The 14,532-nt window shown below is 46.5% G+C and overlaps 1 protein-coding gene across 3 annotated transcripts in view; it reads left to right on the forward strand.

Moving 5' to 3' along the window:
* Nucleotides 1–14,532, forward strand: part of LOC146808464 (transient receptor potential cation channel subfamily M member 2-like) — a 1,747,278-nt gene that overhangs the window by 1,309,036 nt on the left and 423,710 nt on the right. The gene's annotated exons all lie outside the window — the stretch shown is intronic.

Here is a 14,532-nt window from a genome sequence, read left to right on the forward strand (position 1 = left end):
TCAGTGATTTTCACAAAAATCCATAATAATCGCGTTGAATAATAAGAAAAAAAACACAAGTCTGATCTCCTGTGCTTGTATTTAATTAAGCACCCGGAGGGCCTGGTTCCAGGGGCATGCAGAGTTTCATACAAATTTTGGAGGGGGTTGCACAGGGCCCCCCTCGAAAGGCATATTTAGGCCCTGGGGACCACCAACTCCCTGGGGCTTATGTAAATAATAATGAGGGGGACTCGCGGACCCCCAAAGGTCCCAGGGACCACTGCCTCACCGGGGCTATAATAATAAAAATAGAAGTTGGGCCGCGCAGACCCACCCGAGCCGTGGGGGGCCACCACCTCCCTGGGGCTAAATAGAAAGTAGTGGGGTTGCGCTAACCTCCCGGGCCCTGGGGGACACCATCTCTCTGGGGCAAATAAGTTCAAAAAGTGGGAGCAGAGCCACGGGGCCCTGCTCCTGGAGCCATTATTGGCCCTGTGGACCACCACTCCCCACAGCCGGCTCCTGCTATGTCCTGGGGTGTACACCCCCGGGACATAGCTGTTTGCTTTTGCCAAGCAAACACTCAGTTTCCAGCAAGCAGGACCTGTGAAGTTGCTTCTGCTTACTGGAAACTAATGTTTCATCTCTTCCCTGCCCTTCGACATGGGGGCAGGGAAAGAGATGAAACTATTGCTCTTGCACATAGGGAGGTGCAGCTCCAGCAGCTCCCTGTGTGCATTAGCAGTGTCGACTCCCGCAGGAGGAGGGGAGCTGACTGTGACCGCAGGGACCTTGAGGCCCCCCATGGTTTTAAAGCAAACTGCTTGCCCTGGGTGGGTTCTAGGGCACCCAGGAAGTTGTGGCCAAGCCCTGGGGGATGGGCTTGGGTGGTTTGGTGGAGTTTCCCCTCTTTATAGTCTCGTCGACTTCTCTTGAGGAGGATTCACGCTATCACAGATTTGTGGATGAAGACACTAGTTGAACAATTAAATTGCTAAAATTACATGTTACACAAGGTCAATGGAAACATTACATTAGGGTCCTTTATGGAGCTGTATTGCAGAATATGCACAAGATGGTTACACAATGGGGTTAGCACTTACTAATTTAGGTTGACGTTTTGGGTAAAACTGTGGACTCTTCTTGGAAAAAATGAGGTTCCATACAGGCCCTGGTGTGCATTTCACAGAAATTAAACTTCACTTCCAAATATAAACAGAGCAGGTGCCCCAGTGGATAAACAATCCTAACTTCTTGGGTCTTGTGAAATCAAAGGAAGTGTTTCCTCTGGTATTCTACATTCAAACTCTGTCTGAAATCCTTCATGGAGGGGACTGCATCGGTGATATATTGGAGTGCAGTGTTATCTGGGTCTCTGTGATGAGTCCTCTCTTTATCATCCTCTGCTATTGACAGCAGAGTGCATGATTCTCCTTTATAAATACCCTAAATATGCAAATTAGAGCCTTCTCGAGTCTGCTGGATCTTGGGGATTGTAGTCTCCAACCTCTTGGCATTTACGGTTCTCACTTTATCTCTCCACATCTGTACCAATCTCAATAACCCCTCCACTCACCGTGCACTCCTGCGGTCATGGATACTCTGAATTCCTCATACAGAATAATAAAGGAGATGGCCACGTTTCTCCACAAGCAACATTTAAATATTAATAGTTTAATTATTTTTATGCTTTAGATTATTGCTGTTTTTGTATTCTTTTTTCCAAAACACCTGTTTTATTTTCTGTGCTTTCATTATTGTTCAGAGTTGCCCGCGTGCCAGCAGATATACAGATTCCTTTGCCCCCCTGTAACTTAGGGCTAACACATGTTACATTTACAGCCTTTCTGTGTTTTAAATTTTTTATTGTTGCCTTCTTGTAATTTTTCAGTTGCTTTATTGTGGCTCGAAACAAAAGCAGCAACCGTGCCCGTTTTCTGGCAAAACGGATGCTAAAACATATAAACAGGGTCCTACTCCGAGAAAATGCTTCCTTTGGGCTCGTCTCTGCAAAGTATGATTAAACCCCAGTTTCCGAGTCATGCCTGGCAATTCAAGTGTAACAAAAAATATATCTGCTCAAACATGCCAATACATTAATTTGTGAATCACAACCTGCCTTTCTTTCTACGCTCGAACAACGAGCCCCAAAAATAATTAACTGCTAATTTAAAAACACAATTTACTTTGCTTCTGGAACGCTAGGTTTCGGCCAACCCCTAACAGTTTTTCAAACAAGCGTGCATATTGGAATCAACAAGCAGGATAGAATCAATTGGTTAGACTGCTGATAACTTGCAAGCTTCCTTATTAACAGGCAAGCTCAAAGCCACCACTGAATGACTTCGAATATACTGACATATATTGGCTAATGAACTAACGTTACAGTGAAGTCAGCACTTCAACAGTTTTCCAACACTTAAATCCACTAATAGTCTAAGGGTTGTGAGAGCGGTGGTGTGTAAGTGCTCTGTCGTGATAATTTACCACAAACTTAAATATCTTTAATAGGTAATAGAATAAAATAGATAATAATGGTGCACAGCTAAACACTTATAAGGTCCCAAAGCGAGACCTGTTGCATTGCAAATGCTTGTTCTTTGAAGCCGCCACCAGCGCTGATCCTTGAATCCCAAGGATGTCCAGTCTTCTTTCCACTTCATCCCATTTTAGGTCTCGCCTTGCTAGCGTGTAAGCGATCGCAAAGCGAGAACTATTGTAAAAGGGCTTTTCCAAGTGCTCCGAAAAGCGGATTGCATGGCTAGCACGCGCACAATCACGCGCATCTTGCCGCCATGCACTCCGCTTTTGGGAGCACTTCAAAGGGTCTGCTCCCCCCCCCCCTGGAATGCGCTCCCCCGCCCCCACCAAGCGCGCGTGCCACGCTCCACTGGGCTTGTTTTTCTGGCACTCCGTCCTTTTGCTTCCATTTTTGAATGATTTTTTTTGTCTTTCTTCTATTATTACAAAAAAGCATACACTCGTAGCCAATCGACACCCCTGTTTGAATTGATTGCCTACGCCTTCGCACCGAGCCTAATCTTGAGTGTCCAGTCCAGCCTTCTGATTGCCCCCGAGGCTGGACATGCTAAGTAAACGATTGCAAGAAACAAATATGTAATTAAAGAAAACTACTGGAATGGTGCTTCGACAAAGAGGAGCTATAATGCATGTGAAGACATGCCCGTTGCTTTTTAGCTCCTGTCGCCACTCATTTAGAGGCACAGAGTTATTGTCATCTTTTGTTAGGCGTCGGGTACATTAATTTGAGATAAAGCTGACATTGTGAAAGGGACAATACGCGTCTAAGTAGTCTGTTCACGTGGCCTTGTTCCGAGAAAACTCTAACCTTCGAGTGAACCTGGAGAATTCTGCCCGTGTGTGGTCCTGATCTTGCCAGTGTACTTATCCATAATATAAAAAAACAATGGGAGAGAAAGGGTTTTTTTGTATAGGGGGTACTCCTATTCCCCTTGAACAAATGTTTAGCAAACAATAGAAGGAGTGCACCCTCTGAGGTCAAATAATACCTCCGAGCTAATGAGAGGTGTACTGAAAGGGACAATCCTTTATTTAGTTGAAGACCCCTCACTCACCAACCTAGTTGGTGACATGCTTCATCATCGGGGTCCCACCCAGAGGCCGAGTGCCATCTGGGTGTGCTGCGACACCTGACTACAGTGGAGCTGGTGTTTTTTTTGGTGGTGCAAGTGCTGGAAGTGGTTTTAAAAATTGGTCAAGTTTTTTAACTCTCTGTAAAAAAGTTATTTAATCATAGAGCAACTGATCAATGTTAAAAGAAAAAATGGGGATGCCATATAGGGTTAGATTGACCCGTGGTATCTAACAATAAAGTGTTAAGTGAGGGAAAAAAATATATATATAGTTGGTCTACATGTTTCAACCTTGGTGGAAAAAATCTCCAGGTTTTCTTCAGGACCGATGGTGATGGTGCTAACCAGGGTGGTATACACACGCTAAGGTGTACCCTGCCCTTGGTTAGGATTACAAAATTCCTACTGAAATTCCAGTGGGAATGTGCCTGTGGAGGAAAACAGAAAAGATATATACACAGCATGTATTTTCTGTAAAGCATTATAAATTCAGGTTCCTCTCAATCACCAAAAAGTGATGCTATGCCGTGGTTGTGAGTTAACCGGCTAAACAATCATCCAAAATAGGGTGAAACGGTATGTATGTGCTCTATTTGTGGAATACAGCTTGCATCCATCAAAAGCGCGCTACAAATTACTCCAATCATACACTGTTGGTCCAACAGGTGAGATAGTGCACTCGCACGGTAAATTACCGAGGTGCACGTGAATGGCGGTGACTGGTCAGGTGACCAACATCTATCGTTCGTGTTATCACTCCATGTATCCACCATTGATCGTACTGGTAATATGGTGCACTCACATGGTAATTTGCGGGGTGCACGTAACTAGCGACGAGTGATCAAGTGACAATCACAAATGCCAATCGTCACAAGTGAAAACACACCATGCCAGTACTTCATTTATACCGACTTGTGGTTCAAAAGCTACAACTATCTAGCATACTCTACATAACAACACTCCTGAAACAACCGTGCAGAGGGCGGGAAAAGTGGAAAGGTAATGTCAGGGCTGATCTTACTGGCAATGCGGGGAGAAAGTGCCTCGAGGATGCCGAGAGCACGAACAAAAGATTCACCTTAAATCTGCCGGGAAAAGGTAAAACGTAAGTGGGCTGAATGAGCAATCCAGAAGAGTGCGTGGTGCCCACCCACGAGAAAGAGTTGTCTACTTACTTGGTGAATAGGTAGATCAGCAATTTAGCCTACAACCGTGTCCCGCCACCGCGTCCCGAGAGTTGCCCGGGATGCGGAGAGGAACCGAGGGGAAGAGTAAATACTTCCTGGTTGCATGTGATTGGATGAAATTCAGCCAATAGCAATGTGGGTTTTAAAGTAAAGCCCAATGGTTGAAGGCCTAAGAGACAACGGAAGGTGGGTCAGAAACAAAATTTGAAGGAAGAGCGTGATAGGCTCAACGGAGGAGTTAGGTGAAATAGACTTGACGAAAGGAAAAGGTGTACACGTATAAAGCGGCAAGCCTCAGAAGAGGCTATGTATCATCATCAAGTCCCTAATTAAGGAAAAGATCCCAAAGGACAATGCATTGAGAGTTGGGGAACGAATAGAAGGTGGTCCTCTCACGAGGGACAGGGAAGTTCCAGGCTAAGGTCAGAAAAATAAGTGTAACTGCCAGGCATACTTGACCTGATATAACCCACACAGACAAACAAACGGCCATATCTATCATACTTATGTCAGTAAATCCAGTATTTTTTAGAGGAGGCAGAACTGATTTTCAGACAGAATGGGTGTTAGATCTGTGCCAGAAGGATAGTCATCCTCTTGGAAAAAACTGAGTTCCATGGGATATTGTCGTTCAGCCCTTTCTTATGAGTGGAAAGTCTGTACACCCAACGTTGTTCTTTTTCAAAAAGTTTTTCTTGCAATTTTTCTCCTGTTGTAATTTGTTCGATGACAGTCCATTTTAGATCGTTGGTTGTATGACCTTTTACTAGGAAGTGTTCCGTTAGTTTGGTCATCGATTTCTTGCATCTGATTGTACTGCGGTGCTCGCAGATCCTTTGTTTTATTTTTCTGGTTGTCATGCCCACGTATTGAAGTTTGCACGGGCACATGATTATATAAACTACATTGGTACTATTGCAGTTCGTGTGGGTTCTCAGGGTCCATATTTTGCCTGTTTCTAAATCCAGAGTTTTAGTGTTCTCAGTAAGATGACAGACACTGCAATTGCCACATTTGTAGTGTCCAGTGACATCGGGTAGACCCCATGCATTCAGAACAGTGGGTTGTTTGGATTGATCTGTCATTCTTGGGCGTGTATTCACTAGAGTGTCTTTTAGACTCCTGGCTTTCTTGTAAGAAAACAATGGTTTTTCCCAATTGAAGATCCCAGTATTGAGGATTTTCCAGTGTTTATTGACGGATTTTGTCACTAGGTTCGATACACTATTGTATGTGGTTACACAAGTTAGTGGTGTAGTACCTTCTTTTGGAGGTCTGTTGTCCAAAAGTGCTGCTCTTGGTTGGTTGCGTGCCCTTTTCTGGCATTTGTCGAGGATCCTCTCAGGATAGCCTTTTGATTTAAGTTTCATGGTCAGGTCAAGGGCTTGCTTCTTAAAATCATTGATTTTACTGCAATTTCGTCGTAGTCTTAGATACTGGCCATACGGGAGATTCTCCCTCAGAGGCCTGGGATGAAAACTTTCAAATCTCAAAAGATTGTTTTTTGCTGTGGGTTTATAGTGGGTTACTGTCTCTAGGCGATCGTTTTCTTTTGTGATCTCAACATCCAGAAAGACCATGGTGTTTCTATCTTTGGTGTGAGTGAATCTCAGATTCTGGTCACAGGTGTTGATCCACTGACAGAACTCCACTAAGATGTTTTCTGGTCCTTGCCAGATTGCAAGGACGTCGTCAATATAACGTTTCCAAAAAGAGATGTATTTGAGGAAAGGATTTTGCTCAGTGAGTATGAATTTTCTCTCGAAATTGAACACGTAGAGACCCGCCACGCTCGGCGCAAAGGTACTTCCCATAGAAGTACCCCCTATCTGCAAATAGAGGGTACCTTCAAATTCGAAAAAGTTTTTCTTTAGTGCCAGACTTGCACATTCCAAAATGAAGTTCTTAGGTGTTCGGTGTGTCCAATTCGTAGTGTCAAGGGTATTCCTGAGCACTTCAATGGTATCATCCTGAGGAATACTTGTGTATAAGCTCTCGATGTCAAAGCTTACTAGAATTGTGGTGTCGTTGACTCTAATTTCTTCCAGAAGTCGAAGTAGACTCTTAGTGTCTTGAAGATATGTCGATGTGTCTTGAACAATAGGTTTCAGAAAAACATCACAAAACTGGGATAGGGGCTCAAGCAGAGAGCCTATGCCCGAGACAATGGGTCTGCCAGGGGGTGGGAGCTTGTTTTTATGCATTTTGGGTAACGTGTAGAAATATGGAATTCTTCCTTCACTGCCAGTTAGGAACATAGCCTCTTGTTTAGAGATGTCACCCTGGGTTTCTGCTTGTTCAATTAGAGTTGCTATCTCTTGTCGGAGAGTCCTGGAAGGATCACTGATGATCTTTTGGTAGTTCCTTTCATCCGACAGTAGCCTTAGACATTCATTGCAATAAGCTTCTTTATCTTGGATCACTATCCCCCCTCCTTTGTCCGCTGGTTTTATGACAATGGTATTACAATTCTTAAGGCTTTCAAGTGCTGAATGTTCTGCCTTGCTGATGTTTTGAAAAGGTTGTTTGGGTTCTAGGTTTTCAATGTCATTAAACACTGCCTGTTCAAAAGTCGAAACTTCGACTGGAATTGTATGAGGGGGAGGAGTGAATGTGGACCTGGGTCGTAGACCTGTTTCATTAGGATCAGGTTCTAGTGATCTCTCTCCCTGTTTTTCAAAGTAGGCTTTGAGTTTCAACTTGCGGAAAAAACTGGCAAGTTCACAGTGAAGTTGGAACTTATCCAGTCTCGCAGTGGGGACAAAGCCAAGGCCTTTATTCAATACACTCTCTTCCATTAGAGCGAAAACCTCTGAGAACCTTTACTAATGTGGATCAAGGATATCAACAGTTCTGCGCTTGGATCACAGATGCCTTGGATTCTCTTATACCTCTGCGGTGGTCGAAAGGCCGGACAAAAACACCGAGCCCCTGGTATAATGAGTCTCTCGCAGAATTGAAAAAATCCTGTCGTAAAACAGAGAGGGAATGGAGACGTTCCTATGACCCTGCGCTGAAAACTCGGTATTTCACTGAGTTGAAGCTCTATCATAGAGCTATCTGCAGAGCAAGAGCTGCATTTTATGCTCATGAATTTGCTACCAGCCCCAATCCTTCAAAATTGATTTTCAAGGTACTGAAGCACCTTATGAAAAACAGATCCTCATCAGAGGTGATTTGCACAGATTCGCACTGTGATAAATTAGCCTCCTTTTTTGTGGAGAAGGTGGCAAAAATCTATCATGGGTTCGACACACTCCACCAGGACCGACTGGCTTCTACCTCTGTTACGACAGATCTTGAGCCTTTGGCCATTTTACCTGAACTGTCTATTGAGGCCTTTGACAGGTTCAGCCTTAAGGTCAAGTCAGGCTCTCCTATGGACCCGTTAAAGCCAGCCTTCATTAACACACTTTCCCCGCTGTGCCGTGACCCCATATTGAATCTCATCAATATGTCATTGTCTTGTGGAACGGTACCCGCGGCATGGAAACAGGCAGTGGTCACTCCGATATTAAAAAAAACCAACTCTGACCCCCGATTGCCAGAAAACTATCGACCTATCTCCCTGTTGCCTTGGATTGCCAAAGTAACAGAAGCCCATGTCAACTCTGTTCTGTCCGAGCATCTGGTTCGTAACCAGATTCTGGATTCCAGTCAGAACGGCTTCCGGTCAGGACACAGTACCGAGACGGCATTACTTTACATCACGGAACATCTTCGCCAGGTACTTGACTCAGGTCATACTGCAGCGCTTATATTATTAGATCTAAGCGCTGCCTTCGATACTGTGTCCCACCATATACTTATCCAACGCTTACAGGAGGCGGGAGTGACGGATGTCGCCCTCCAGTGGTTTCGGTCTTTTCTGGCAGACCGCTCCTTTAAAGTGGCTATACCACCTGGTCAATCTGCCACCTATCCCTTGGAGCTCGGGGTACCACAGGGATCTTCGTTGAGCCCGACAATGTTCAACCTCTATGTGAAACCGTTGGCTGGTGTCGTCAAACAGTGGGGTCTCACGATGGCCTCATATGCGGACGACACACAGCTAGCGGTGACACTTAGTGAAGACCCTGAGGTGGAGGCCCCCAGATTCCGTGCGGGTCTCTTGGCAGTAGCCGGTTGGCTTCGCACCAACTGCCTTCAGTTGAATGCCACCAAAACGGAGGTGTTGGTCCTAGGTAAGCATGCGGAGTTATGGGGAAATCAGTGGTGGCCATCGGAGCTTGGTGTCACTCCTATTCCAGCCGCTGGACTGAGAAATTTAGGAGTATGGGTAGATTCTGCGCTGACCTTCAGAGATCACACTAAGAAGGTGGCTGCTACGTGTTACGGTATTCTGCGTGGTACTAGGCCGGTCTTAAAGTACTTTGATCCCCCTACCAGACAGCTTGTAGTCCAGGCCTCATACTTTCTCGGCTGGACTACGGCAGCTCATTGCTGTTAGGGGTGAATCAAGCGGAGGCCTCTAGGCTCCAAAGAGTACAAAACGCCGCGGCACGTGCCATTGTGGGCCTTCCCAGACATTGTTCAGTGTCTGGCACCATCACGGCCTTGCACTGGCTCCCGGTCAGACAGCGAATTAAGTTCAAGGCGCTGTGCCTGGCCTTTAAAATTCTGAAATCTTTTTCGCCGCCGGCACTTGTTCCTCTTCTTACACCCTATATGCCTTCGAGATCCTTGAGATCGGAGGGGCTTCATCTGGCCATCTGTCCGCGCTTTAAGCTGAGCAGAATGGGTGGCCGCTCCTTTAGGGTGCTAGCGGCAGGCCTATGGAATTCGCTCCCTGTACACATTTGTGCTCTTGAAGATCTGCTCACCTTCAGGCAGGCGATTAAAACCTTCCTGTTCCCGGTATCTAGTTAATCTCTTTCCTTTTATTGTGTGTTATGTTATAGCATCTGTCAAAGCGCCAGGACGCCCCTTTGCTGGGGCAGCTGTGCGCTATAAAAATACCAAATAACATAACATAACATAACATAACATAGTTGTGAGTGGGCTACTCGCTAGGTTAGTTACTAGACTCGACTGTTGCTTGGCCCTGCTTTCGCTTCCAGAGTTCTGCTCCGTGTGTTGGGGCCTGTTTGGTCCTCGTCTTCCCAATGGACTTGATTCATCCCTCTTCTTCTGCCTCTTCCCCTCCTGCCCCTGCCTAAAAAAGGAGGTCTGTACGAATTTGGAGGGAACAAGGGCTGTACACCTCTCATTAGCTCGGAGGTATTATTTGACCTCAGAGGGTGCACTCCTTCTATTGTTTGCTAAAAAAAAGTGTACTTATCCACTCACAATGCTGTCCTAAAACGAGGGTGTGCTCGACCTCCTAGCTCGCATGCTTTTCACACTCACACCCAGCTATGATCGGAGGACACGACTCCTCCTGTGATTGATAGCAGATTCAACTGAATGATTGCGGATTTTCATAACAGCTAGCTCCCCGTGACTGCTGAGACCTATGTTCTTTCATGCTACGTGTGAAGCACGGTGCTTTACTAACCCGCACCCTCTTCCAAAAACACGTACAACAGGTCTCTAAGCGCGTGCGGTCTGACATGGCCCATCGTGGTTGTTTCTACTTCTTCCAAAACCAGACATTTTTATTTGTGGTCAGCCATGTGATGGAGTGTTTTTTATGGTTTTACCAATAATAGAATAGTTTGTGTCAGTAAAAATACAGATGGAGAAGAATAATCGCTGTTATTTGGAGCCTACGTCTCGTATTTACGGCTGCCTCTCATTTTCAATTCCCTCTCTCTGCTTCAGTTTCCCCTCCCCCTGGGTGGACACGACATGAAAGGGGACTGACCACGGAATCGTTTGCAGAGGGTAATTGGTTGTGTCTGTGCCGGGCTTTCTTTGCTGCTCTCTCTTCCTCCCTCGGTCAGCACAATTAAAGTCAGCACAATTAACATAAAATAGAAACTGAAAGTAGAAAGTCGTCACAAGGGAATTTTTGTGTGTGGTGAGGGGCGGGGGCGTATGTATCCTGAACAAACAAGTGAACCAATGCCAACAAACATAACCAGCATTTGCAATGCAATAGGTCTCGCATTTACGCGAGTTTGAGCTATTGACATTGCAAATAATAATATTTTTTATTTTTGGTTTTCTTTTAAAAACATAAATAAAAGGCATTGTTATTTTCAATGCCAATAGCTGAAACTCTCGTAACTGCGAGACCTATTGCATTGCAAATGCTTGTTAGGTCGAGGGACCATCCGATCTGCCGAAGGCAGAACCGGAAGTCCGGAGATTTAATGTTTTGGAGAAGAGGGGCTTGAACCCGCCCCTCTTCTCTCCTCTTCTCCATTGGCTGGCCTCTTGAATGCTGGCCAGCCATTGGAGAAGAGGATCGTCTCTCCGAACAGGCCCCGTCCTTTTCGGATTCGTGGGCGTGTTTTTTGCTACTTTTCTCATTTTCTCCTCCAGCCAATGGCAAGAGGAGAGAAAAGAAAAACACGCCCCCGAATCCGAAAACGCCGCTGCCTTTCTCCGGCATTTCTGCTTCGCCTCGGAGAAAGGCGGTGGTGTCTTCCGGTGCCCTCGGCTTGTTCCTCTTTACTTGCGTGTGGTCAAGCCAGGAAAGCCACTGCTCCCCCTGGTCACAAGCATCCTTTCACGCGCACCCAGGTCAGATGTCACGGTGCAGGACTGGAGAGTAAACACGTTGGATTGTGTCACAGCGTGGCTTGTGGTGTTCCTGTCTTTTGTTGTATTGTGCCATGTTACATTTGTGTAAAGTGGAACTGATCCACACGTGGCCTCCTGCCGCTTAGAGGCTAAAAGTCAGTCATAACAAAGTGTCCTTCTATGCACGTCATGCTCCCATACCACTGTAACCCTGTCTTCAAAATGGCGGTGATGAGAGAGATGGCAAGGCCAGGGCCTCATCAAGGGTAAGGTGTGCGCGCTTCACTCCTGCTCTGCTCACTCTTACAGCGTCCACCACCTCCTTGGACTCCTGCGCCGCTTTGCTTGCAAGCGCATTATTTGGCTTTTGTGCACAAGACATGAGCTCTGATTAAAGACATACAGAGGAAGCTTGGGCGCGATGGTGCAAGTGAAGCTGCACAAGGAGAGCACGTGCAGGGAATCAGTGAGATACCTCAGCGAAATAAAGCATCTCTTGGGGAGATCTATGCGTAACTGAAGGTCGCAGGTCAGAGTCCCAGTGCATACACTCAAACTTTCATCCTTCTAGGGTCGATTAAACGAGTACCATCCAAGCAGGTAATAATTGACACCTGCTATCAGCAAAAAGAGACCGAAGCATGCGCAGGAATTAGCTACATAAGTGTAGCAGCTGTTAATCACAGTGCTCCACAAACAGACTTCGCGGCGCTGTAGAAAAACGCAGGGATGGGGACTGCTCAGCCCAAGGTCACAGTGGTATTCGAGGCTCTCCTAATTAGAAGCTCCGTGTAGCTGCCCCTGGCTGATCTCGGTAAAGACGGACAGGTCAAAGCCGTGAGCCCGCATCTCTGGCAGCCAAGCGCTGGCACGGCGGGGGCCTGTGCGCAGGGCAGATAAGGGATTCCTGGCTCTGAAGATGCTCTGGGAGGCAGAGATGCCCCTCACACCAGCTCCCGTGTCTTGGGGGAGCTCACCTCTGTTTATCTCTCATCCGCAGAAGGCAGCCCGCAGAGCAGCCGGCGCGGGTCTTCTGTGCGCAAACAACGCATCCCCTGCCCATCTTAGGGCACGGGACAGAATAATAGCAAAGAGAAGCCGGCACGGGACAGCATCAGATTGTATCAGTATTACGAGAGTCCCAGGTGCTGAGTGTGGCATCGGAGATCTGATGTACAACAATTGATTATCCGCTAGCCCAGTGTGATCCTGGGCAAGTCGCCTGCGTCTTGGGTCCCTTATCTGCAAAAACAGGACAGCTGAGTAAAAGGCTGAGCACTGTACAAAGCTCGATGTGAAACAGATGGGCATTTACAGGCCATGTTCCGAACGATACGAGTTCTTGGCCAGTGCTAAGAAAGGTCAGAACTCACCCCTGTCACCGGAAGACAAACTGCCCAGATGGTCTGCGCAATTCGGACAGCGAGAGAGAGTTTTGTTCAAATACGGATGAACACTTACGAGATACACAGGCCAGTATTTTCACACACCGATGTGGTTTGCAGTCTCGCTAATAAACATTTACTAATGTTGTATGTGTCATGTGCAGTACCTACATACTGATGCAAATACACAGTATTTTCACTACTCTCTCCTTATGCCATCTTTGTACGCAATTATTCTCTGGTGTTCCAAGCTCGCATTTTTTAAAAGCGCCCTGAAACTCACTGGGATTTAGTAGAGCTACAATAAAAGCTATAAAACTGAACAGTTAAGAAGGCTCCTCCTACCTCTTATCGTTGCAGCAAAACATGATTTTAGCGCTATAAGCACTACAAGAACAGCTTGTAATAAGAGGAATGAAAACATCACAGCAACAAAAGGCTGCACACGTGTGTGTGTCATGGGGCGGATTTCTTAAAGGGCGCATGACTATGCGAAGGCCCGGATTAAACGAGTGCTGACCTATCAATGTATTGTCCTGTATCATCTATAGCACCTCATTCAGTGTATGTTGGCGCTTCTACAGAACATATGGTGCAACCACTAGAGCCACTCGGCCTGGGCAGTCTATGACCGTCTTCAATGACTTTCAGCTCTGCAATCAGTACTCGCGCTGCTGTCTACTCCGTCCCTTGTGCCTGGCCGGGGCCTTTCATTATGCAGCTCTGTGGTGTCGAAGACTCAGTCAAAATATGCATCACGCATAACTCTAAAAAGCATTTGCAATGCAATAGGTCTCGCATTTACACAAGCTTCAGCTAGCGGCATTGTAAATGACTATACCTTTTATGTATATTTTGTTATTTAAAACAAAAATAGAAGGCATTGTCATTTACAATGCCAAGAGCTCAAGCTTGCGTAAATCCGAGACCTATTGCATTGCAAATGCTTGTTGCTCCACCAAGGGGACTTCCTGCCCCTTTATCGCACTTTTGCAGGTTCTTTTTCATCCACACTTTCTCCTAGTGCCACAGTTATTCCAGCTTTCTCTTTCTCCGCTTTTGTGCCTTTCTCTCTCTTGTTTAGTCAGGGTCAATCTCAAACGATGGAAAATAAGTCCTGTTGATTCAAATTGAGTCCCAGGGGGGCCCACGTGCAGCTACCGGCTCAAAATAAACTCTGGGGTCGTGTATTGTTTAAAGCGGAGCATGCACTGTGAGTGTGAGCAAACTTCAGGGGGTTGTGAGAGCTGGTCACAAGGCTCGGAACAGAGCTGTTTGAGATGGAGGGGGGGTTGTGAGAGCTGGTCACAAGGCTCGGAACAGAGCTGTTTGAGATGGAGGGGGGGTTGTGAGAGCTGGTCACAAGGCTCGGAACAGAGCTGTTTGCGATGGAGGGGGGATTGTGAGAGATGGTCACAAGGCTCGGAACAGAGCTGTTTGCGATGGAGGGGGGGTTGTGAGAGATGGTCACAAGGCTCGGAACAGAGCTGTTTGCGATGGAGGGGGGGTTGTGAGAGATGGTCACAAGGTTCGGAACAGAGCTGTTTGCGATGGAGAGGGGGGTTGTGAGAGCTGGTCACAAGGCTCGGAACAGAGCTGTCTGCGATGGAGGAGGGGTTGTGTGAGCTGGTCACAAGGCTCGGAACAGAGCTGTTTGCGATGGAGGGAGGGTTGTGAGATGGTTACAAGGCTCGGAACAAAGCTGTTTGTGATGGAGGGGGGGGGGTTTGTGAT

This window comes from Triturus cristatus, chromosome 8 (genome assembly GCF_964204655.1).
Source record: "Triturus cristatus chromosome 8, aTriCri1.1, whole genome shotgun sequence".
In the NCBI taxonomy this organism is placed as follows: Eukaryota; Metazoa; Chordata; class Amphibia; order Caudata; family Salamandridae; genus Triturus; species Triturus cristatus.